Consider the following 25,507-nt stretch of genomic DNA (forward strand, 5'->3'; position numbering starts at 1 on the left):
TCTGCTTCAGCGCAGACTCTGTGAAGAGGTTCTGCATTTCAACGTAGGTCCCGTGAAGGATACCTGCGTTCAGTTTCTCTGTGCTGAGGGTGCGCTGATCAGCCTTTGCCTTGTGCAGCTGTGGTTCCCTGCTTCCTTTTGCTCAGTTTTATCTCTGTTTTTTGCAGCCTGTTATCAGTCAGTGTACCTATCTGAAACCCCTTTTCTTTGCCTCAATTCCGCCTCGGTTGTATAAAGAAACTGTATGTGTTCTTTGTGTATTTGTTACATCATTTGCAGTTTCCCATTACAAAAGTAAACTAGTCATACTGTCGCCCTTAGATCTAGACCTGTCGTAAGTGTCGTTTTGATCTTAGGAGTGAGTTTGTTTGCTGTTCACAGTTGATTGAGCTTTTACTTTTGTCGTTTGGTTTTAATTTATGCATTTCTAGTGTCGAAACAAGTAAATCATAAAGTGTCGTAATCGTCTTTTTGATTTTGAAAAAGGAACTTGTTTATGTTTTCACTCGAAATCGAATTCAAATTTGTACAACAACTTTCTTTTTAGGCATCAATATTAAGAAAGCGAAAACAAATACATGCATATGTGCATTTGCATTTTGATAGTTTGCATGCTTTGATTTAGGAAAAGTGCATTTACAGTGTGCTCTATGCTCTTTGAGAAAAGATTGTGTCTTTCTTTTCCCCTTGTAGCTAGGATTTTCATTGTTGAAAAGATATAAAAGCTTGCTTATCATCTTTAGACTGCATTTAGGAATTGTATCATACATCTCGTGGTGATCCAAAAAGGAAAACTTCTAAGAAAGATCAACCTAAAATAAATTGAATGAACTTAACAACGCTTTGTAACTTAACGCACAACATAGAGGTCTAGGCTAGAGACGTGTTCCGGCGTCGTAAAACTTGGTGACTGTCGATCTCGCTGATGGTTGGGTGATTCCTCCTGAGAGACGATAGCGCCAGTACGGATTGTGCTCCCACGTACCATCGAGTATATATTGGGAGACCCCTATAGGCATAAAACCTTTATCCTTAGGAAGCCGTGTCGGCCGCCCTACTGATCGCAATGCACTGAACACAGCATTCGGGAAGATTGACCGCCCGTACCTTAAAAAGTATTCTGCGGTTTTGCGAAAAGTTTGGCACACCCTCTACCTAGAACTCCAGAGCAGTTCCTTTTGGCCTTTTTCAGACTCTATAATGGAAAAAGTCCATCTGAGCATTTGTCACTTCGGGCTCGTTAAAACATCGAAGGAGACTAGAGTCATCTTTATCTTTTTCTCGACTCTTTAAAATTGAAAAAGCAAGTTGTGTCTAAGCGTCGTTAAAATTTATTTTAAACGGAACAATCACCCCTTTTTCCTGCGTTGATCTTTAGGTTGAGAAAATGGAGCCCACCAACCAAGGAATTCCCCTTGGTGGAAATCCTAGTCCCTTCTCCTCTTGGGGAGATGTTGGTGCGCCCCATATGGCCACATTGTCGCTTCCAGGACTGACAATTGGCTTGCTGGTCTGGCTCTTCTCAACCAATGTCGTTAAGAACACCACTATTCCTGAACAGTCGAATCAACAGTTAGACCAGTCCAGAGTTGCCCACCAGCCTTCTACTTCCTCTAATTCTTCCTCTCCTCCTTCCTCTTCGCTTGACGGAACTGGTAAAACAAAAAACCAAGTTCCTAAGGAGAAGAAGGAAAAGAAGAAGAAAGAGAAGAAGAATAAGGAGCCAAAAGCGATGGGGGGAAAACAAGTATCGTCTAACAAAAATCCACACACAGCACTGACTAGGCCTAAATCGCCATGTGTCATATGCAAGGGAGACCACTTCCACAAAGATTGTCCCTGCATCCCTCGGATACTAAGGGACTGGTCTCCCCGTTTGCACAATCCGGTGGCATCAACCTCTGATAGGCATGTTGAATGCATACCGTCAACTAGCGAAAGTGAAGTCCTAAGACAAAAAGGGAGAGCTAGATCTCCCTGTAGACTGTGCGAAGGCGACCATGCCATCCACCGTTGTCCCTTCTTAGACGAAGCGAAAAGAGTTTTGGATGATCGTCCGGTTGCACCGTTACGACTTCCTCCTGGATATAAAAAACTCTTGCCGAGTCCTTCGTTAGTTGAAAATCCAGCTGGCCCGCTCAAGTGGTCAGCTGAAGTGCCGGTCATTGAAGATGAACCAGCTGAATCCATACCCGACGAAAGTCAAAAGGTCGAGGCGGCAGTTGACCCGGTCTTGCCTTCAGAGGATTTATCTTCGAATGATACAGTCACTGAAGAGGATAAAGATGACACCATCCAAATTCTCTTCATCAACACAGACTCCGACAAGCACGGGGGCAATCCCCCCATTCCTTTATCACAGGAAGGAAGTTCGTCAGAGCGATACCCGGCCGTTTACTCGGTCCCACCACCAAGCAACCTAGTTGTCTCCTTCGACTGGAACCAACTAGGCAGACCATTCAGAATTATCGTCCAAATATACAGAATGGTCATGGCTGGCACAATCATTGATGAAGGGGCATCTGTGAGTATCCTTTCCTCCATTCCTTGGAAAGTGCTTGGTTCGCCAGCGCTTTTTCCTGAAATGAGAAATCTGACAGGCTTTGATAAAGGAACCATTCGACCTTTAGGGATCCTCCCCAATGTGCCTATCACATTGAAAGGGAAGACCGTTCAAATGAACGTGATGGTCATTCAAGGACCCTTGGATTATAACCTACTCCTTGGACGAGACTATATATATTGCATGGGAGCCATCGTCTCCTCACTCTTTAGAGTAATGTGTTTTCCGCACGAAGGAAGAGTGGTCAAGCTCGTGGACCAGCTTTCATTTCCCGGATCACGCATCGCAAATAGTCATATACCATCCCTAAATGGTCTCTTCACGCAAGAAATGTCTCAACCCACGGTCCGTCCTCCCGATGAGCGCGAGTAATTCAGAGGGATATGACTGGAACCCAGGGGGCATGCGTCCTGGTCTGCTTCGGCAGGAAAACTTTGGGTATAGGGTAGGTTTCCGCGAGAGAATATGACTAGTCTGTACCCCGTCCATCTTGGAAGAGGGATTATTCTAGAATAAGATTATTTTGTCAACGTTATGTGTTTGGCGCTCGTTGTCACTCACCTTTGTCTATCTCAGTAGACATCGCCGAAGAAATGTTTTGTTTGCTGCGCAAGTGAGACAATCTTTGGTAACCTGAAAGAGGTAGGCCTCTCCCGGTAAAACAAATGTTTTATTGGACTAAGAAGGGGTAACCTTGAAACCATACTTTATACCTGGGGGCATGCAAACCTTTTGGAGTGCAAGCAAGGGGCGGCTATTTATTTTTTAAATTTTTAGGTCCTCCCTTTAAACCTGTAGGTATAACCCTTTAAACTCGTAGGATTAGTCGTTTCCGAACTTGCATAACGAAAGGATGCGGGGCATAGCTTTGTAAGGCACAAGCTCCATAAAAAATGGCATCTTACCTGAGACATTCTTATCATATGACTGGATTATCGAGCAGTTTTAGCACATAGTTCATGCTCGTTAAAAAATAAACATAAGATCGAGCAGTTTTAACACATAGTTCATGCTCGTTAAAAAATAAACATAAGACCGAGCAGTGTTTTTCCGCGTTTAAGCTCGTTAAAAAATGAACTACCCTCCGGTAAATAACCGCCGTGAACGTAACATTATCAGCCATTAAAGCCTTGGTCGTGTTTGCACCGTCACCTCCACTTTTCCATTGGCCGATCGTTCACCTCCATATGATTTTTTACCCATTTTGAGGAACAGCTGCGAAGAGTGATTTCACTAGCCATCCTTGTGACACTGCCATGATTGGAAGATTCCAACCCTTACCTAGAATCAGCTGCTAACCCGTTTTATCACTCGTTCCTCAAAAGACGAGTCTTCTTTAAGCTCTTCTCATCTGACTCGTAAAATATGAAAAGATTGCCGAGTTTTGGCCTTCCATCTCGTTAAAGCGACCGGAAGTGCTATCCCTCCTCTAGATTTTAATCTTTTTGGACCTAAGGGATTATTGCACAAAAAGATCGAGCGCTTGTTTTGTTCGGCTCGTAAAAACTATCGAAAATTCATCCCTTCTGTATTGTTTTATACTTTTTTGGACTTAAGGGATTAGATGACGAAAAAGGACTTTCGGAGTTGACTTTACGTACCTTTTTAGGCTCTCTAAAAATGAAAAGGACCGAGTTATCTTTGTCGTTAGACTCGTTAAAAACATTAAATAGCGACAAACTTGTCTTTAGACGAGAACGAGTTTCACTATCGCTAGGCTCGTTAAAACATAGCGATGGGTTTGCCCGAAGGGCAAATTATAGAACAAGCATATGTTATCCTCCTCAAGCTTGACAAAAATAAAGAGGTACTGGTCAGTAATGACTGGGGAAAAATTGGGAAGAAACTCAAAGAACTTTATTGGTAGCAAGTCGCTCTTGAACATGACACTTCCACTCCGTGCCTGAGTCGGGTTGGGTTGTTTCATTCACCGGTCACATCGCCATGGTCTCGCCATACCATCCACCTTTGGGGTAAATGCTACCAATCCATCACACAAGTGTCGCCGATATGTTCAAGAGAAGTCATCCAGAGAAGTCAACCGTATCCCATCCACTACCATACATTATCCTTCATTCTTTCATGACCGCCACCTTGAAATATATATCATCAGATCGTTTTCACCTCCATCAAAATCACTTGCTCCGTTTCGTGTCACTGATGTGGGATACATTAAGGCCCTCCTTTGACGGATCGCTTCTTGTTGACATCAGCTCATTATCCAAGAAGTTGATCTAGGAACACCCCCTTTCAGTACTTTGAAGCTTGCATGCCTCAATGGCAAGTTTCTCACTTCCGGCGACAGGTATACATCAATGACCTTCGACCGAAAGATTTTGCGTGGTGTTCGACGCCAAGTCCTTTATTCACACCACGTGAATTGTACTGCAGTACCTTGAGGGTCATTATCATTATCGGTGATTCCTCTCGCGCTTGTTAACAGTTTACATCATTGACTGGTAATCAAGCGATGTCTTTCCATGTTCGACTTCAGAACATTTCTCACATGGATCGACTTGTACTTAGAGTGAAGATCGAACGAGTTTGAAGACCCCGGATCTAGTTTCATCCATCTGAGCTGCGATATATATTCAGGAAAAATAAAGACATTGACATGTACAGCATTGCAGCACAGACAATCATCCTACCAAAGGATGATGATTTCAGCAGGATCATCAGTCTATCATCAGACAATTGTCTGTCCTATGTACATAAAAATGAATTTATAAAGCTGAGCATGGGAATGCCCGCCTCAGCTAGATCATGAAAACATTATGAAAAATAATGTATTGTATTGTATCTTATTACAGGTCTCCTCCCGGCATTGAATGAACTTCGGATCATCCTAATAAAGCATTTCACCCGATAAACGGCCTCATACTTTAGGGGGCAGCTGTTATAGACATTTTTGTGCCTTGCAGCTATAAGCATGAAATGTCCATAATTCAAGGGATCCAAAGTCCCTAAAGATGTTTTTACAGCTCCTAAAGGAACAAGGTCAACCAAAGACAGCTTCTCCCAGAAGTTCTCCACCAAAAACCACTCAGAAATAGTCAATTCAGGATCAATTCAGAGGCTCCACTAGCTGCCTACGTTGAAATGCAGAGACTACACTGGCTAGGTGCACTGCAACGCAAGTGGAAGCACTACCAGGGTGCGCTGAGTGGGAAATGACAAATGGAAAGCTCATTCAACGAGGTGGAAAGACCCTGGAAGCTTCCAAAATCTTCTCCAATGACACTTGCCTCAATGAATTCGACTAGTGATGAGTAAGAGGTTCTCAACCTCCAAGTGGAAGCAAGAACTAACAGAGAGAAGCCACAAGTCAAAACATAAGCTGACTCATCCTCTCTGCTTACATCTATATATGGATCTCTCACCCAGAGGTTCAGGAGGCTGGAATTTTGTACTTTGCAGAGAATTGTTGTTGGTTTGAGATTGAGATTAGTACATTGGGTGATTTATGCTTTGTTGGAGGAAAGGAAGGGATTCCTTTGCTGGGAGGTAGATGCTGGATCGGAACTCACTTGGTTGTATCTCCTCTTGGACTTTATTATCATATCAATAAACTATTTGAGTTTCTCCTACATGCTGTGTACCAATGATGTTTTGTTATGCTTACATGTTTAGCTTAATCTGATCTTGAGCTTTTTATGAATGTATATCTGTATCTTTGTGTAGTTTCTCTCTCTTGTGATCTTGCAGGAATTCGGTGAAGCTGGGCCAGTGAAGGAGCAAGGAGCTGGGAGCTACTGAAGAGAGGAGTGATTTGGATCGACAAACTAGCGGAAGACACAGGTTAGTTAGATCCTTCTTCCTCATTTACATTTCATAAAGAAGAATACTCAATTAGTTTACCTCGTTTGTTTCTAAGGCACTATCACACCTTAGAGTGGGATAGGGGCATTCCGAATTGGATACTTTTCCCAACAACATGAACTGAAACTTAGTTTAGTACCAAGCTTCTTCCACAATGTCCTCCAGAAACAACCAACAAAGCTGGTGTCTCTGTTTGAAACAATGATCTTAGATAACCCATGCAATCTTACGATCTCCTTAAAAAACAGCTTAGCAATGTGAGTAGCATCACTGGTTTTATAACATGTAATAAAATGTGCCATTTTAGAAAATCTATCAACCACAACATAAATTGAATCATTTCCTCTTTGATATTTTGGTAAACCCAAAACAAAATCCATACTTACCATATTCCAAGGTCTATTTGGAATAGGTAATGGAACATACAAACCTGTGTTTTGGCTCCTTCCCTTTGCATACTGACATACTTTACAATTTTTTACATACTTCTCTACTCCAGATCTCATCTTCGACCAGAAATAAAACCGATTCAACTACTCATAAGTCTTGTCTGCACCAAAATGTCCTCCAATTCCACCACTATGTTTCTCCTTGATTAAATTTTCTCTCATAAAACAATTTGGTATGCACAATTGATTTCTTTTAAACAACAATCCTTCTTGCAAGAAAAAATCCAGCCACTTACTTCTGTCTAACAAAAAAGGATTTTTACAAGCTTCAAATGCCTCTTTGAAATATAAATATTTCTCATATAATTCTTTAAGAAAATCAAAACCCAACACTTGAATTTGACTTTCCTGAACTAAAATACTTTTTCTGCTTATGGCATCTGCTACCTTGTTTGATTGGCCATTTATATTCTTTAATACAAAATTAAAACTTTGAAGATATTCTACCCATTTTGCATGTTTCTTACTAAGATTTGGCTAGAATAAAGTATAAACTCCTTAGAGATCAAGTAATGTCTCCACTTCTTTAATGACTATACCACTACATAAAATTCCTTATCATAAGAAGATTATTTCTTCATTGATTCATTCAGTTTTTCACTAAAATAAGCTACAGGTCTATCCTCCTGACTTAAAACGGTGCCAATAGATTCTCCACTAGCATCACATTTGACTTGAAAAGGTTTATTAAAATCAGGAAAAATTAAAATAGGTTTCTCAGTGATCTTCCTTTTCAACAGCTGAAAGTTCTTTTCTGCTTCAACAGTCCATTTAAATGGTTGTTTATCCTTCTTTATAGTGTCAATAATAGAAGCATTTATATTACTAAAATTCCTTATGAATTTTCTATAAAAAATAGCAGGACCATGAAAACTTCTTACCTCAAAAACACTTTTCGGTGAAGGCCACTCTATGATTTCCTTTATCTTCTCTGGATCCATCTTTAATCCATCAGCAGAAACAACAAACCTGAAATATACCAACTCTTCCTTCATGAATGAACATTTCTTTAGATTTAGTAGCAACTTTTCTTGTTGCATCTTCTATAAGACATAATTCAAATGTCTCATATGTTCCTCTTTAGATCTGTTGTAAACTAATATATCATCTAGATATACTATTATAAATTTACTAATAAATTCTTTCAACACTTCATTCATAAGCCTCATAAATGTACTAGGAGCATTTGATAACCCAAAAGGCATTACCATCCATTCATACAGTCCTTTATTTGTTTTAAAAGTAGTTTTCCATTCATCTCCTTCTCTAATCCTTATTTGATGATAACCAATTTTTAAATCTAGCTTTGTGAAATATCTTGCTCCACTTAAACAATCCATCAAATCTTCAATTCTAAGTAAAGGAAATCTGTACCTGATTGTTATTTTGTTGATTTCTCTTGAATCAGTGCACATTCTCCAGCCTCCATCTTTCTTTGGACTCAACATTGTTGGCACTGCACAAGGACTCAAACTCTCTCTAATCAGTCCTTTATCTAATAGTTCCTAAACCTGTTTCCTGATTTCTTCATTTTCTGTGGGAGTCATCCTGTAAGCTATTTTATTTGGCAGATTTGCCCCTAGAATAAAATCTATATGATGACTGATTTTTCTAATGGGTGGTAACTCATTAGGAAAATCATCTACAATGATATCACAATAATTCTCCAGCATCTCTTGAATTTCAATTGGCAAATCAAAAATTTTAGTAGAAGTAATTATTACCTTGGGTTTGCAAATCAATGCAAAATTTACCTCATCCTCTTCAATCTGCTGCAAGTATTCTTTTCCACTCAGAAATAAAGTCTTTGGATCAGATTTTCTTGATTCATCCTCTTCTTCCAGAGGCAACAATGTATGATTAATACCATCTTTACCAAATTTGTATGTGTTCTTTTTCCCATCATGCATAGCTCCTCTATCATCTACCAAGGTCTTCCCAGAAATATGTGACACACATCCATAGGCATCACATCACACAGAATTTTGTCTTTGTATTTGCCCAACTACAACTCCACTTCACACTATTCATTCACTAACAACTGATGTCCTTTTTGAAGCCATGACACCTTGTAAGGTGTTGGATGCTTCTTTGTCTTTAATTTCAACATTTCCACCACTTCTGTAGAGACCAAATTATCGGTGCTGCCACTATCAATTACCATTTGACAGCATTTTCCTTGAACCTTGCACATAGTCCTAAACAAATTCTTTCTCTGTGTTGGTTCAACAACTTCCTTTGCTAGTTTTAACAAAATGTTTTTAACTACAAAAGATTCCCCTTTCTATCGTACATTTTCTTCTTCTGGCACCTTTACTCCTTCTTCTTTAGTCTTAGCAACAATTTCATTTCCCTTATTTGTTCCCATGTTTTCTGGGCACTCATAGGATCTGTGTCCCATCTTGTTACATATGTAACATCTGATTTCTCTTCCTTTGCCTCTACATCCTCTTCCTCTGAAAAACTCCTTCTGCCACTTGCATCACCTTCTGTGGGTGTATGCTGATTCGAGCTACTGCTAGCTCCATCTCTAGGTGTTGTAGATCTTCCTCTACCACCTTAACTTTCTCTTCCTCGGAAAGTACCTCTACCTCTGGCAGATTGCTTCCTCATGAGTTTTTCTTCAGCCCTCAATACCATCTGATAAGCCTCTTCTATTGTTTTACGAAACAAAACACTTATCTCATCTTGGATCTCCAATCTGAGACCATTTATGTATATTGCAACCTTCCATCTGTATCTTGAATTTGTCCAACTCTTATGCTCACTTTGTAAAATTCCTCTGTGTATTCTTTCACTGTCAAAGACCTCTATCTGAGATTTTTCATCTATCTATATAATGGAAGTTGATAATCACTTGGAAAAAACTTACCTCTCAACTTTGTCACCATCCTGTTCAATTTTTAATTGGCTTCTTACCAAGTCTTTTTCTTTCTGCCTGCACTCCATCCCACCAAAGTGTTGGATGTTCTTTCAATTTTGTGACAAAAAATTTCACTCTCTTTCCTTCTTCCATGTTTTCATAATCAAAGAATTTATCCATGTCATTAATCCAGTCTATCAACTCCTCAGGGTTTAAACCTCCTGTATAAACTGAACCCTCAAGTCTGGGTTTAGATGTGGATCCCAACACTAATTTAAAGAATCTCATTTCAGGAGTAACTTCTGTAGGTTCCTCTTCTTCTGTAACTTCAACTCCAGGCTCACTAACATCTCCATCTCTTTGATTTCCCATTTCCACTGCTTCTAATCTAGCTTGCATATGTTGCATAGCTTCCATCACTTCAACATTTTCAACTGGCCTTCCTCTTCTTTGACCACCACCACGTCTTCCTCCAACTCTAAAAGCCATGTTGGATTTCTTAATCTGATCTTTAAGATCCTGCTCAATGTCAATAGGCTACTCTGATACCACTAATGGTGGGCTGGTTGTAGGTGTTAAGGATAATCGTTCAAAACTAGAAACAATTTCTTCAAGTTCAGGTGGAACTTCTTCTCAGGTTTCCTTTGGAGTATCAGTCATCAACCTCCAAATTTAGTTATTCTACTAAAAACAACAGAACAATTAAATTTACCCAATATATGGCAAACCTTCTATTTTTCCATGGAACCGAAAGTAATTAAAACCCCAGTTTATAACCTTATCACGTCCATCATTCCACAAACCTTTCGGGCGTTAAACTTCTGTCGTCAATCTCATTCCTCGATCCGATGGTTATCGCTTTCCCTGCTCACAAAATAGTCGGATGATCTCCACTGTTGATCAATCCTGCTTGATTCAATGGTTGTCGTGTAATATCGTGTGGAATAATGCGTGATGTATAACGAGCCGAGAGCATGCGAGAAAAGAAGTTTTCCCATGCTACGTGTCAACCACTAAGTGTAATCGCGTGAAATTTCATAGTACAACTTACCACCTTGACACCGCACGAGATACAGCTTACGCCTACAAAGAATTCTTTTCTATTCTGACTAATGGATATGCTTGTTGGCACACAATGACCATTAGATATGTTCGATATGTTGATCGGATGATTCAGATCTTTTCCTGGGTTTCTTGCGCATTTGCCAGAATTTTCTCTTTCCGCTAAGATTTAACACTTCTGCCAAGGTTAATCTGTCTCTAAGTTATATTCAGGATACTGCTAACTAAACTCTATGAATTCGTAATACATCCCAATTAACTCAATACACAATGAATGAAGATTTAAATGCGATAACAAAAGATTATATAAAATCTAGTTTTAAAGGGCCCAAACTAGAAATCAACAGAACTCAGTATTATTTCAAAGGAAATTAAAACCTCCAAGATTGACTATTCATGCACAGCATACATAGAGATACAGAGAGATTACAAACTTTACAATCAAATCCTCCTTAGCCAAATCCCTTTACATTAATTCAAAAGTTACATAAATACCTATACATAAAACTACCAAATCCTAGATCAATGGATCAAAACTGCCTAATCATATCTAATCTGCATGATATTCTCCTCGATAATCTCAACTAAAATTAACTACTTAAATTAATTACAAGATAATCCAAATCTTTGAATTCTAGCTCAAATCCTATCTAGAAAGCTTTGGAAAGTGACAGCTAAAGCATCTCGCTCCTTTGCTTGTAGACTTTTTCTGTATTTTTGGAATAAAATTCGAAGCCTTTTATCTTCAAGCCTCATGCTCCTGCATCACACCACCACCCAGCCATGAATCACCTCTGATTCCCCTCGAGCTGAAGATCTTGCCAAGGATCAACTGTCCTCAATTGACCAATGCACTGGGTATTTAATACCCTCTTTCATGATTTAGTTACCATTAGCGGTGTCCCGCTTTATGGATTTTTCCATTTTCCTAGGTCTTATCTGGAAAAGCTTGTCTTTATCTCCACGACGCTTTTCCACATAAAAGCTTGCCTTTATCTCCCGCAAAGCTTTTATGTTCGATGGATCTTTATCTCCCATCCATCCGATGGATATCCAATCCATCCAAGCTTATGTAGAATCACATCTATAATATTATCATGAAAGATTCATCTCTATCCCATTCCTCATGGGATTTGGAAATCATCTCCTCTCTCTTGGTGCTCGACCCTCTGTTATGAAACCAGCTCAAGAAAAGATAGAAAAGATAGATCAACACCTTAGAATTCAGCCTCTTTGAGGGGGCAACCTCCTTTACATTACATAAATGAACAATTCTTCGATGATACAAATGACAAAACCTCCTTTCTAGATATAGGAGTCTAAGGAGTCACAATATAATCCAGCCGACCTAACAATAATAATATAAAGCCACAAAAATAACAATAGAGGGATTCTATGGGGCACAGAAATAACAACATGTGGGTAATAGGGGCACAACAATATAAAGAAGGGGTATAACTACAATAGCAATGGGGTAATCACTAGTATTATAGGGACCCAACATGCCCCTCTCCTTCAAAAAAGTGTTGTCCTCAACGCTTGAGTAGTTTTGGATACTTCTGCATAAAATTCTCATCCTCCCATGTGGAATCTTCAGCGGATAAGTTCTTCCACTTGATAAGATACTCTGAAATTGATCGATTTCGTAGCTGTCGAGTTCTTGTTTTTGTGACTGCTTCCGGTTCTAATATAATTTTTCCTTCCTCGTCAAGTTCTGGAAATATTGTTTGAACTGGGAGCTTGTCGCCTATAACCCTCTTTAAACATGAAACATGGAAAACTGGGTGAAATCGAGAAGCTGCAGGAAGCTCCAAGTTGTATGCCATAGTACCAATCTTTTGCAACACCTTGTATGGACCATAATACTTTGGTGATAATTTATTATCCTTCTTAGCTTACTTTAGGGACATTTTCTTATATGGTTGTAGCCGTAGGAATACCCAATCACCTACATCAAAACTTCTTTCACTGCGATGTTGATCTGCCTGTTGTTTCATTCTATTTTGTGCCAACACGAGTTTATCCTTTAAGAGTTGGAGGACTTGTTGTTGACATTCAATGTGATGTTCCACTGCCTGAACCTTAGAATTTTCTCTTAAATATGATGTGATGGATGGTGGTTGATACCCATAAAGTGCCATAAATGGGGTCATTTTTGTTGCTGTATGGAAGGAAGTGTTATACCACCATTCAGCCAGAGGCAACCATTTGACCCATTGTGTCTGTTTATCAGATACAAAGCAACGAAGATATCCTTCCAAACATTTGTTTACTATCTCAGTTTACCCATCAGATTGAGGATGATAAGATGAGCTATGAGCTAACTGAGTACCAAGACAAGAAAATAATTATGTCCAAAAATTTCCAGTGAAAATGGGATCTCTGTCACTTACAATAATCTTTGGGTTTCCATGTAGCTTTTGAATTGTTTCCATAAATGCAGTAGAAACTGTACTGGCTTTAAATGGATGTGATAATGCACAAAAGTGTGCATACTTGGTAAGTCTGTCAACTACCACCATGATGACGGTCTTTCCCTCAGACTTGGGTAAACCTGTGATAAAATCCATTGAAACCTCCTCCCAACGTTGGCTTGGAATGGATAAAGGTTGTAATAGACCCGGTGTCTTAATTGTTTCAACTTTATTTTGTTGGCAAACCAAACATTCCGCCACAAACTTTTGAATATCTGATTTAAGGCCATCCCAAAAAAATTCCTTCTTAACCCTGTGGTAAGTTTTTTAAAATCTTGAGTGCCCTCCTAAGGGAGAAGTGTGCAATTCCATAAGAATCTTTTGTTTTAGCTGGGAATTCTTACAGAGGTATAAGCGATCTTTGTACCATAATGAATCATTTTTCCAGCTAAATGTATCAGACGTACTGGAATCTTGTTGTAGCTTTTGAATAAGTGCCCACACTTCTTCATCATTCTTCCATTCCTCCCTTGCTTCATTTATCCAATCTGGTTGGATAATAGAAATGGCGCACAACAATGCTTCCACATCCTCATCCTTTCTTGAGAGTGCATCTGCCACCACATTTTGCTTCCCTTTTTGTAGATGATTTCAAAGTCATAACCCAACATCTTTGTGACCCACTTTTGTTGCTCTTCAGAGGATAATCTTTGTTCTAAAAAGTATTTAAGGCTATCATGATCCGTTTTTACCTTGAAGTGTCTTCCCATTAGGTAGGGTCGCCATTTCTTAAGTGCATGGAGTATTGCCAACATTTCCTTCTCATAAATAGCTTTGCTTAAAAACTTTCCCTTGATTGGACGACTTTCAAAAGCAATGGGTCTTTCATCTTGCATTAGAACAGCACCAATTCCATTTCCTGAAGCATCACATTCCACAATAAAGGTTTTTGTGAAGTCCGGTGTAGCTAAGACCGATGCTTGGCACATTGCGTCTTTAAGATGTTCAAAGGACTTTTTTGCTTCCGGAGTCCATGAAAATGCATCTTTCTTCAATAATGTTGTTAGAGGTGCTGCTATTCTCCCATAATTCTTAAAAAACTTGCGATAATACCCTGTCAACCCAAGAAATCCTCGCAGATGCTTTATGGATGTGGGAATTTTCCATTCCTTAATGGATTTAATTTTCCTAGGGTCTACCTTAACTCCTTCATGAGATACAATATGACCCAAATATTCCACCTCCTGGGCTCCAAAGAAACATTTGGATCTTTTTGCATATAATTGTTTCTCCTCCAATAGTTGTAGCACCTTGTCAACATGTTCAACATGATCCTTCCAAGACTTGCTGTAGATTAGTATATCATCAAAAAATACTAACACAAATTTTCTAAGGAATGGTTTGAAAATTGAATTCATCAAACCTTGAAATGTTGAAGGTGCATTAGTAAGGCCAAAAGGCATGACCAGAAATTCATAATGACCCTCATGAGTTCTAAATGTTGTTTTCTGAATGTCTTCAATCTTCATTCTGATTTGATGATATCCCGAACGAAGATCCAACTTGGTGAAGTAAATTGATCCATGCAATTCATCCAGTAATTCATCAATGAAAGGAATGGGGAACTTATCTTTAATAGTGAGCTTGTTGAGCTCCCTCTAATCCGGACACATGTGCCATGATCCATCCTTCTTATGCACCAATACTACTGGAGCAGAGAAAGAACTTTGACTTGGTTGAATTATACCAGCCTCTAGCATTTCTGCAACCATACGTTCAATTTCACTATTTTGCACATAGGGATATCTGTACGGCCTGATGTTTGGAGGAACACTTTCTGGAATCAGATGAATAGCATGATCATGATCATGCATAGGTGGGAGACCTTTGGGAGTCTCAAATACCTTGGAATGATTGTCCAGGACTTTTTGGAGATCTGGAGAAATAGATGATTCCGATGTGGAAACATCTAGCGAACATAATTGTGCAATTACACCTCTTTGCTCCTTTTTTAGAAGCTTTGTCATACCATTAGAGCTGATTATCTTTCCTGGTTTCCCTGCAATACCCCTTAATTCAACTTCCTTTCCTTCCGTAGAAAATTTGATGAAAAGTTCTTGAAAATTAAAAGCTATTGTACCCAAGGATTGTAGCCATTGGACTCCTAGTACAACATCAGCGCCTCCCATTGGAATGGAAAGCATTGGGCTAGTCAATACATATTCTCCCATGGATAGCTTGATATTATGGCACCTTCCAGAGAAATTTATTGTTCCTCCATTTGCAATCATCACTTGACACTCTGGTGCTGGATATAGGAAGAAGTTCAATTCTTTTGCTACCCTACAATGAATAAAATTGTGGGTGCTTCCTGAATCAATCAACACTATTACCTTTTTCTTCTTGATTTGTCCTTCTATCTTGATGGTTTGAGGAGTGGTAATTCCCACCAATGCATTACAAGATATGGTCAGATTTATTTTTTCTTCATCTAGGCTTTGTTCCTGGAGTATATCTTCTTCTTTTGACCTTTCTTGCTCCTTTTCTTCTTCCTCTTCACAATATATGTAGAATAATTTCTTCTCAGCACACTTATGACCTTTAGTGTATTTGCTATCACAACTGTAACAAAGCCCTTTTGCTCTTTTTTCTTCCAATTGTTGTGGTGTCAACCTTATAGGTTGTGGAAGACTAGGGGCAACAACACTTCCGTCTTTATAGTTGTGAGTGGTATGCTTCCTGGTTGCCATAATTTTGCTTTCCATTTTTCTTGCTAACCTGAATGCCTTCTCTAATGAATCAGGTTCCCAAAGGCGAACATCATGTTGGATATTATCCTTTAAAGACCCTATGGACACATCAACCCTATTCTCCTCTGGAATATCTTTTACCTTTATGTTCAATTTTTGGAACTCCTCAATGTGCTCCATTATTGAACCCTTTTGTTTGAGACTTATCAATTGGCTAAAAAAAGTGTTGCTTTTTGTATCTTCATAATGTGCTATCAATTCTTCCGTAAAAATTGCCCAAGTGATAAATTGTTTACGAGAGAAAAGCCATTGATACCATACAAACTGATTTGGTTCCAAATATACAGTTTCCATACGTACCTTTTGTGCGTTTTGCACATTATTGAGATCGAAGAACTGCTCCATCTGTAATATCCATGTGGCGGGATCCTTGCCATCAAACTTCCTCATATCGATTTTTGGAATATGGTGGGTCTTCGATCCAACATTAGAGTCTATGGAATCATGATTAACATTACTTTTTTTCACATCATGAGTTTCCTTTACAACCTTTTCACCATTAGTGACTATTTCTTGTATAAAATTTGTCAAATCTGTCTTCAAATCTGCCATGTCTGTCTTCAAATCTGTCTTCAAATTTGCCATGTCTCTCTTCAAATCTGTCTTCAAATCTATCTTCAAATCATCCATCTTAGCTTCCACGCCATTTATCTTAGATTCCACGCCATTTATCTTAGCTTCTGTTAACTTTTGTGAGCGTGACATTTGTTGCACTTGTTCTTGTAATTTTGATATATCATGTAGCATTTCTTCCTCTTCTTCATGAGTCGTGCTAGAGCTTTCAGGTTACTTACTAGGTGTTTGCATTTTCTTTCCTCGGGGCATCAGTTACCGATAATAATGCTTTACTATGCCCTTTGAATTCCGTTAAACCAAGCTTACACAAAAATTTAAAAAAAACTACACACCTTTTTTCACTTTATAGAAGACTGATATTGAATCTGATGTATCTCTGTAATTTCAGATCATCCAATTCTATAATTGCAACCTTTAGTAGCCTTCTGTGTCCTCTTTTCAATGCCACAAGTCTGACCCAAATTGGATTCTCCAAGGAAGAGCTATGTGAAATCTCCCACAGTGACTTTCTTTTATACTAGTTCCGTAGAGCGAACTTGTACGATGTTCCAAGAGTCACTGTTTCAACCTTTGGATCTGAAACACACAAAAACGAAACTATAGTCCATCCTCTTTCTTTACCTAATTACAAAATTTCAATCCAATCCCCAGAGAAAAAGTTATGATGATTTTCCCCAGGTCACCTGTTTTGAATGTAATTCAGGCGTCTGCAAAAATACTAACTTCCTTAGATCATATCTCCGTAAATATCGCGCGAAAAGCTCTGAACTTTGGACCCAAGGTTTCGTACGATTTCTTCTCAAATGGGTTTTTTTTGCGACTTATGAAACATCACAGAAACAAAGTTATAGCGAAAATTCCATGATGACCTGTTTGGAGCAGCGAAACCCTAGAATCGAGAGCTCTGATACCAAATGTTATGAAACCAGCTCAAGAAAAGATAGAAAATATAGATCAACGCCTTAGAATTCAGCCTCTTCAAGGGGGCAACCTCCTTTACATTACATAAATGAACAATTCTTCGATGATAAAAATGAAAAAACCTCCTTTCTAGATATAGGAGTCTAAGGAGTCATAATATAATCCAGTCGACCTAACAATAATAATATAAAGCCACAAAAATAACAATAGAGGGATTCTATGGGGCACAGAAATAACAACATGTGGGTAATAGGGGCACAACAATATAAAGAAGGGGTATAACTACAATAGTAATGGGGTAATCACTAGTATTATAGGGACCCAACACCCTCCAAGTGATTTATTTTATTAATTTATTTAATAATACATTTTCTTTTCATATTACATTTCAGCTAGCTTTACTCAGCTTAGGTGTAGAATAGTTTAACCCACGAAGGAGGGTATCAAACCTAGCTTTCCTCAGCTTAGGTTTACGAACATTTAACAAACAAGGGAGGATATCACGCCTAGCTTTAACTTAGCTTAGGTTTACAATAATGTAGTACACAAGGGATAATAGGGGCACAACAATATAAAGAAGGGGTATAACTACAATAGCAATGGGGTAATCACTAGTATTATAGGGACCCAACATGCCCCTCTCCTTCAAAAAAGTGTTGTCCTCAACGCTTGAGTAGTTCTGGATACTTCTGCATAAAATTCTCATCCTCCCATGTGGAATCTTCAGCGGATAAGTTCTTCCACTTGATAAGATACTCTGAAATTGATCGATTTCGTAGCTGTCGAGTTCTTGTTTTTGTGACTGCTTCCGGTTCTAATATAATTTTTCCTTCCTCGTCAAGTTCTGGAAATATTGTTTGAACTGGGAGCTTGTCGCCTATAACCTTCTTTAAACATGAAACATGGAAAACTGGGTGAAATCGAGAAGCTGCAGGAAGCTCCAAGTTGTATGCCATAGTACCAATCTTTTGCAACACCTTCTATGGACCATAATACTTTGGTGATAATTTATTATCCTTCTTAGCTTACTTTAGGGACATTTTCTTATATGGTTGTAGCCGTAGGAATACCAAATCACCTACATCAAAACTTCTTTCACTGCGATGTTGATCTGCCTGTTGTTTCATTCTATTTTGTGCCAACACGAGTTTATCCTTTAAGAGTTGGAGGACTTGTTGTTGATGTTCAATGTGATGTTCCACTGCCTGAACCTTAGAATTTTCTCTTAAATATGATGTGATGGATGGTGGTTGATACCCATAAAGTGCCATAAATGGGGTCATTTTTGTTGCTGTATGGAAGGAAGTGTTATACCACCATTCAGCCAGAGGCAACCATTTGACCCATTGTGTCTGTTTATCAGATACAAAGCAACGAAGATATCCTTCCAAAAATTTGTTTACTATCTCAGTTTACCCATCAGATTGAGGATGATAAGATGAGTTATGAGCTAACTGAGTACCAAGACAAGAAAATAATTATGTCCAAAAATTTCCAGTGAAAATGGGATCTCTGTCACTTACAATAATCTTTGGGTTTCCATGTAGCTTTTGAATTGTTTCCATAAATGCAGTAGAAACTGTACTGGCTTTAAATGGATGTGATAATGCACAAAAGTGTGCATACTTGGTAAGTCTGTCAACTACCACCATGATGACGCTCTTTCCCTCAGCCTTGGGTAAACATGTGATAAAATCCATTGAAACCTCCTCCCAACGTTGGCTTGGAATGGATAAAGGTTGTAATAGACCCGGTGTCTTAATTGTTTCAACTTTATTTTGTTGGCAAACCAAACATTCCGCCACAAACTTTTGAATATCTGATTTAAGGCCATCCCAAAAAAATTCCTTCTTAACCCTGTGGTAAGTTTTTAAAAATCTTGAGTGCCCTCCTAAGGGAGAAGTGTGCAATTCCATAAGAATCTTTTGTTTTAGCTGGGAATTCTTACAGAGGTATAAGCGATCTTTGTACCATAATGAATCATTTTTCCAGCTAAATGTATCAGATGTACTGGAATCTTGTTGTAGCTTTCGAATAAGTGCCCACACCTCTTCATCATTCTTCCATTCCTCCCTTGCTTCGTTTATCCAATCTGGTTAGATAATAGAAATGGCGCACAACAATGCTTCCACATCCTCATCCTTTCTTGAGAGTGCATCTGCCACCACATTTTTCTTCCCTTTTTGTATATGATTTCAAAGTCATCACCCAACATCTTTATGACCCACTTTTGTTGCTCTTCAGAGGATAATCTTTGTTCTAAAAAGTATGTAAGGCTATCATGATCCATTTTTACCTTGAAGTGTCTTCCCATTAGGTAGGGTCACCATTTCTTAAGTGCATGGAGTATTGCCAACATTTCCTTCTCATAAATAGCTTTTCTTAAAAACTTTCCCTTGATTGGACGACTTTCAAAAGAAATGGGTCTTTCATCTTGCATTAGAACAGCACCAATTCCATTTCCTGAAGCATCACATTCCACAATAAAGGTTTTTGTGAAGTCCGGTGTAGCTAAGACCGATGCTTGGCACATTGCCTCTTTAAGATGTTCAAAGGACTTTTTTGCTTCCGGAGTCCATGAAAATGCATCTTTCTTCAATAATGTTGTTAGAGGTGCTGCTATTCTCCCATAATTCTTAACAAACTTGCAATAATACCCTGTCAACCCAAGAAATCCTCGCAGATGCTTTATGGATGTGGGAATTTTCCATTCCTTAATGGATTTAATTTTCCTAGGGTCTACCTTAACTCCTTCATGAGATACAATATGACCCAAATATTCCACCTCCTGGACTCCAAAGAAACATTTGAATCTTTTTGCATATAATTGTTTCTCCTCCAATAGTTGTAGCACCCTGTCAACATGTTCAACATGATCCTTCCAAGACTTGCTGTAGATTAGTATATCATCAAAAAATACTAACACAAATTTTCTAAGGAATGGTTTGAAAATTGAATTCATCAAACCTTGAAATGTTGAAGGTGCATTAGTAAGGCCAAAAGGCATGACCAGAAATTCATAATGACCCTCATGAGTTCTAAATGTTGTTTTCTGAATGTCTTCAATCTTCATTCTGATTTGATGATATCCCGAACGAAGATCCAACTTGGTGAAGTAAATTGATCCATGCAATTCATCCAGTAATTCATCAATGACAGGAATGGGGAACTTATCTTTAATAGTGAGCTTGTTGAGCTTCCTATAATCCAGACACATGTGCCATGATCCATCCTTCTTGTGCACCAATACTACTGGAGCAGAGAAAGAACTTTGACTTGGTTGAATTATACCAGCCTCTAGCATTTCTGCAACCATACGTTCAATTTCACTATTTTGGACATAGGGATATCTGTACGGCCTGATGTTTGGAGGAACACTTCCTGGAATCAGATGAATAGCATGATCATGATCATGCATAGGTGGGAGACCTTTGGGAGTCTCAAATACCTTGGAATGATTGTCCAAGACTTTTTGGAGATCTGGAGAAATAGATGATTCCGATGTGGAAACATCTAGCGAACATAATTGTGCAATTACACCTCTTTGCTCCTTTTTTAGAAGCTTTGTCATACCATTAGAGCTGATTATCTTTCCTGGTTTCCCTGCAATACCCCTTAATTCAACTTCCTTTCCTTCCGTAGAAAATTTGATGAAAAGTTCTTGAAAATTAAAAGCTATTGTACCCAAGGATTGTAGCCATTGGACTCCTAGTACAACATCAGCACCTCCCATTGGAATGGAAAGCATTGGGCTAGTCAATACATATTCTCCCATGGATAGCTTGATATTATGGCACCTTCCAGAGCAATTTATTGTTCCTCCATTTGCAATCATCACTTGACACTCTGGTGCTGGATATAGGAAGAAGTTCAATTCTTTTGCTACCCTACAATGAATAAAATTGTGGGTGCTTCCTGAATCAATCAACACTATTACCTTTTTCTTCTTGATTTGTCCTTCTATCTTGATGGTTTGAGGAGTGGTAATTCCCACCAATGCATTACAAGATATGGTCAGATTTATTTTTTCTTCATCTAGGCTTTGTTCCTGGAGTATATCTTCTTCTTTTGACCTTTCTTGCTCCTTTTCTTCTTCCTCTTCACAATCTATGTAGAATAATTTCTTCTCAGCACACTTATGACCTTTAGTGTATTTGCTATCACAACTGTAACAAAGCCCTTTTGCTCTTTTTTCTTCCAATTGTTGTGGTGTCAACCTTATAGGTTGTGGAAGACTAGGGGCAACAACACTTCCGTCTTTATAGTTGTGAGTGGTATGCTTCCTGGTTGCCATAATTTTGCTTTCCATTTTTCTTGCTAACCTGAATGCCTTCTCTAATGAATCAGGTTCCCAAAGGCGAACATCATGTTGGATATTATCCTTTAAAGACCCTATGGACACATCAACCCTATTCTCCTCTGGAATATCTTTTACCGTTATGTTCAATTTTTGGAACTCCTCAATGTGCTCCATTATTGAACCCTTTTGTTTGAGACTTATCAATTGGCTAAAAAAAGTGTTGCTTTTTGTATCTTCATAATGTGCTATCAATTCTTCCGTAAAAATTGCCCAAGTGATAAATTGTTTATGAGAGAAAAGCCATTGATACCATACAAACTGATTTGGTTCCAAATATACAGTTTCCATACGTACCTTTTGTGCGTTTTGCACATTATTGAGATCGAAGAACTTCTCCATCTGTAATATCCATGTGGCGGGATCCTTGCCATCAAACTTCCTCATATCGATTTTTGGAATATGGTGGGTCTTCGATCCAACATTAGAGTCTATGGAATCATGATTAACATTACTTTAGTATTATAGGGACCCAACATGCCATGTCTGTCTTCAAATTTGCCATGTCTCTCTTCAAATCTGTCTTCAAATCTATCTTCAAATCATCCATCTTAGCTTCCACGCCATTTATCTTAGATTCCACGCCATTTATCTTAGCTTCTGTTAACTTTTGTGAGCGTGACATTTGTTGCACTTGTTCTTGTAATTTTGATATATCATGTAGCATTTCTTCCTCTTCTTCATGAGTCATGCTAGAGATTTCAGGTTACTTACTAGGTGTTTGCATTTTCTTTCCTCAGGGCATCAGTTACCGATAATAATGCTTTACTATGCCCTTTGAATTCCGTTAAACCAAGCTTACACAAAAATTTAAAAAAAAACTACACACCTTTTTTCACTTTATAGAAGACTGATATTGAATCTGATGTATCTCTGTAATTTCAGATCATCCAATTCTATAATTGCAACATTTAGTAGCCTTCTGTGTCCTCTTTCCAATGCCACAAGTCTGACCCAAATTGGATTCTCCAAGGAAGAGTTATGTGAAATCTCCCATAGTGACTTTCTTTTAGACTAGTTCCGTAGAGCGAACTTGTACGATGTTCCAAGAGTCACTGTTTCAACCTTTGGATCTCAAACACACATAAACGAAACTATAGTCCATCCTCTTTCTGTACCTTCTTACAAAATTTCAATCCAATCCCCAGAGAGAAAGTTATGATGATTTTCCCCAGGTCACCTGTTTTGAATGTAATTCAGGCGTCTGCAAAAAGACTAACTTCCTCAGATCATAGCTCCACAAATATCGCGCGACAAGCTCTGAAATTTGGACCCAAGGTTTCGTACGATTTCTTCTCAAATGGGTTTTGTTTGCGACTTCTGAAACATCACAGAAACAAAGTTATAGCGAAAATTCCACGATGACCTATTTGGAGCAGCGAAATCCTAGAATCCAAAGCTCTGATACCAAATGTTATGAAACCAGCTCAAGAAAAGATAGAAAATATAGATCAACGCCTTAGAATTCAGCCTCTTCAAGGGGACAACCTCCTTTACATTACATAAATGAAAAATTCTTCGATGATACAAATGAAAAAACCTCCTTTCTAGATATAGGAGTCTAAGGAGTCATAATATAATCCAGTCGACCTAAAAATAATAATATAAAGCCACAAAAATAACAATAGAGGGATTCTATGGGGCACAGAAATAAAAACACGTGGGTAATAGGGGCACAACAATATAAAGAAGGGGTATAACTACAATATTAATGGGGTAATCACTAGTATTATAGGGACCCAACACCCTCCAAGTGATTTATTTTATTAATTTATTTAATAATACATTTTCTTTTCATATTACATTTCAGCTAGCTTTCCTCAGCTTAGGTTTACGAACATTTAACAAACAAGGGAGGATATCATGCCTAGCTTTAACTTAGCTTAGGTTTACAATAATGTAGTACACAAGGGATGGGTCATACAATTATATGTTTAGTATTAAGCTTGATTAATAATCAATCTTGATTAGTGGTTAATTAAATGAATAACCCTTAATCAAGATTAATAAATAACTAATTGTTTATAATCATTATGATTAAATTAATATTGGATTAATTAGGATTCTCATGAATCCATTTTGATTTGACTGGCCTTAAAGTAATTATTATTATTTTATTAAACTTATGATTATTATTTTATTATTCAATATTTTACTACCTTTGTGACCTGACAAGATATAATCCCCTTGAATTAATTTGGGGATAAAACAATACGTAAGAGTGGATCAAGATAATCAATGAAGGTTTGGGGCATTAATGAGGGAGTGGTCATGGGAATTTGAGAGGTAGATAAGCACATGGAGAAGGGGATTTTACAGGGGATTTTTTCCTTTGGGCTTTGGGGAAACATGGAGGGGGTTGCAAGAGTGGGTTTTGGTACTTGGGATTCAAAGAGGTTTTAGTTGCCACAAAGAGTGGTGGATTTCAGTGTTGGACAATAGAGGGGCATTGGCATAGGGATCTCAAACACATTACAACCACGATTTGGTCTTGGGATCAGAGGGCTAAGGAACCAATGGAGGTTGCCTAGGCTGGGAAGTTGAAGAGATTTCACTAGTTAGCAAGGTGGAATATTCAGTTGGTTGGTCCCAAGAGGAATACCACAACCAAGCCATTGTAACCAGGTATTTTCCTTGTTATGGTTAAGTTATAAATAAAAAATTTCATGAATTATATACATTTGAAATATACTATTAAATTTTAAATATACTATTTTTTTTCATTTACATGTTGTAAAAGATTGTGGAGTATTGTTACGGTTTGAGGCTCTCAGGAGCTTTACAAGTAATAATTATAATAATGATACTAATAGAATAATATAAAAAATTGTATCTAACAAAATTTATATCATCACAAATAACTTAGTGAAAAGTGAATCAAACAACTAAGAAACAAATTTAAACTGAAGTGAATTCAAAAGAAAATTGAAATAATTAAACACTTTGCATGACTAGTGAATTAGGGAGCTATTAAAACTAGGACCGAGTTCTCTAATTAATTTGGATATGTTATTTTAAAAATCTATTTGCTATAAAAAATAGTTACAAACTAAGTGTTGAGAAATCAATGCTTGTAAATATTAGTGTTTGATTACTCTTTTCTTAATAATTACTTGTGATGTGTGTTGGATTATTTTATTTCTTTATTATGTTATTTTTCATCAAGAAATTACCAAATAAAAGTGCATGAATATCACAAGAAAAAGAAACATGAGATGTAGGCACTCAGCTAGGAAAAATCCCCTATGAAGGGGAAAACCTAGTCAAACTCTTCCTTTAGTAGATTCAAATCAAGATGAGACAATCCAAGACCCTTTTTATCTAGACAAAGACCTCCTCCAATCACCAACTCAACCCTACCTTCCTTCAAGTAGACAAACTCTGCCAAAGTCGTCAAGTGTCAACCCTTGAAATACTGCATCAAATCTATAATTTCAGCTGCCCAACTACATTCACATCTGTATTTATTGCAGAAATTTTGGACCATGAAACTTGCTCAGAAACCCTATAAAACTTGCATTGGTGAGAGAGAGATGCTCCAAACTTCAGTTTTGATTCTTCCTTGAATTAGGTCTTCTTTCCTGCAATTTTCTCTTCTTTTTCATCCTCTTTCTCTTACAAATTGGATTTGTTGAGTGTATGCCCCAAATGAGTTGAACCATCTCTATTTATA

The sequence above is a fragment of the Pinus tabuliformis genome, chromosome 4_2 (genome assembly GCF_031772625.1).
Source record: "Pinus tabuliformis cultivar Carrire ecotype Pingquan chromosome 4_2, CPIR1, whole genome shotgun sequence".
Lineage (NCBI taxonomy): Eukaryota > Viridiplantae > Streptophyta > Pinopsida > Pinales > Pinaceae > Pinus > Pinus tabuliformis.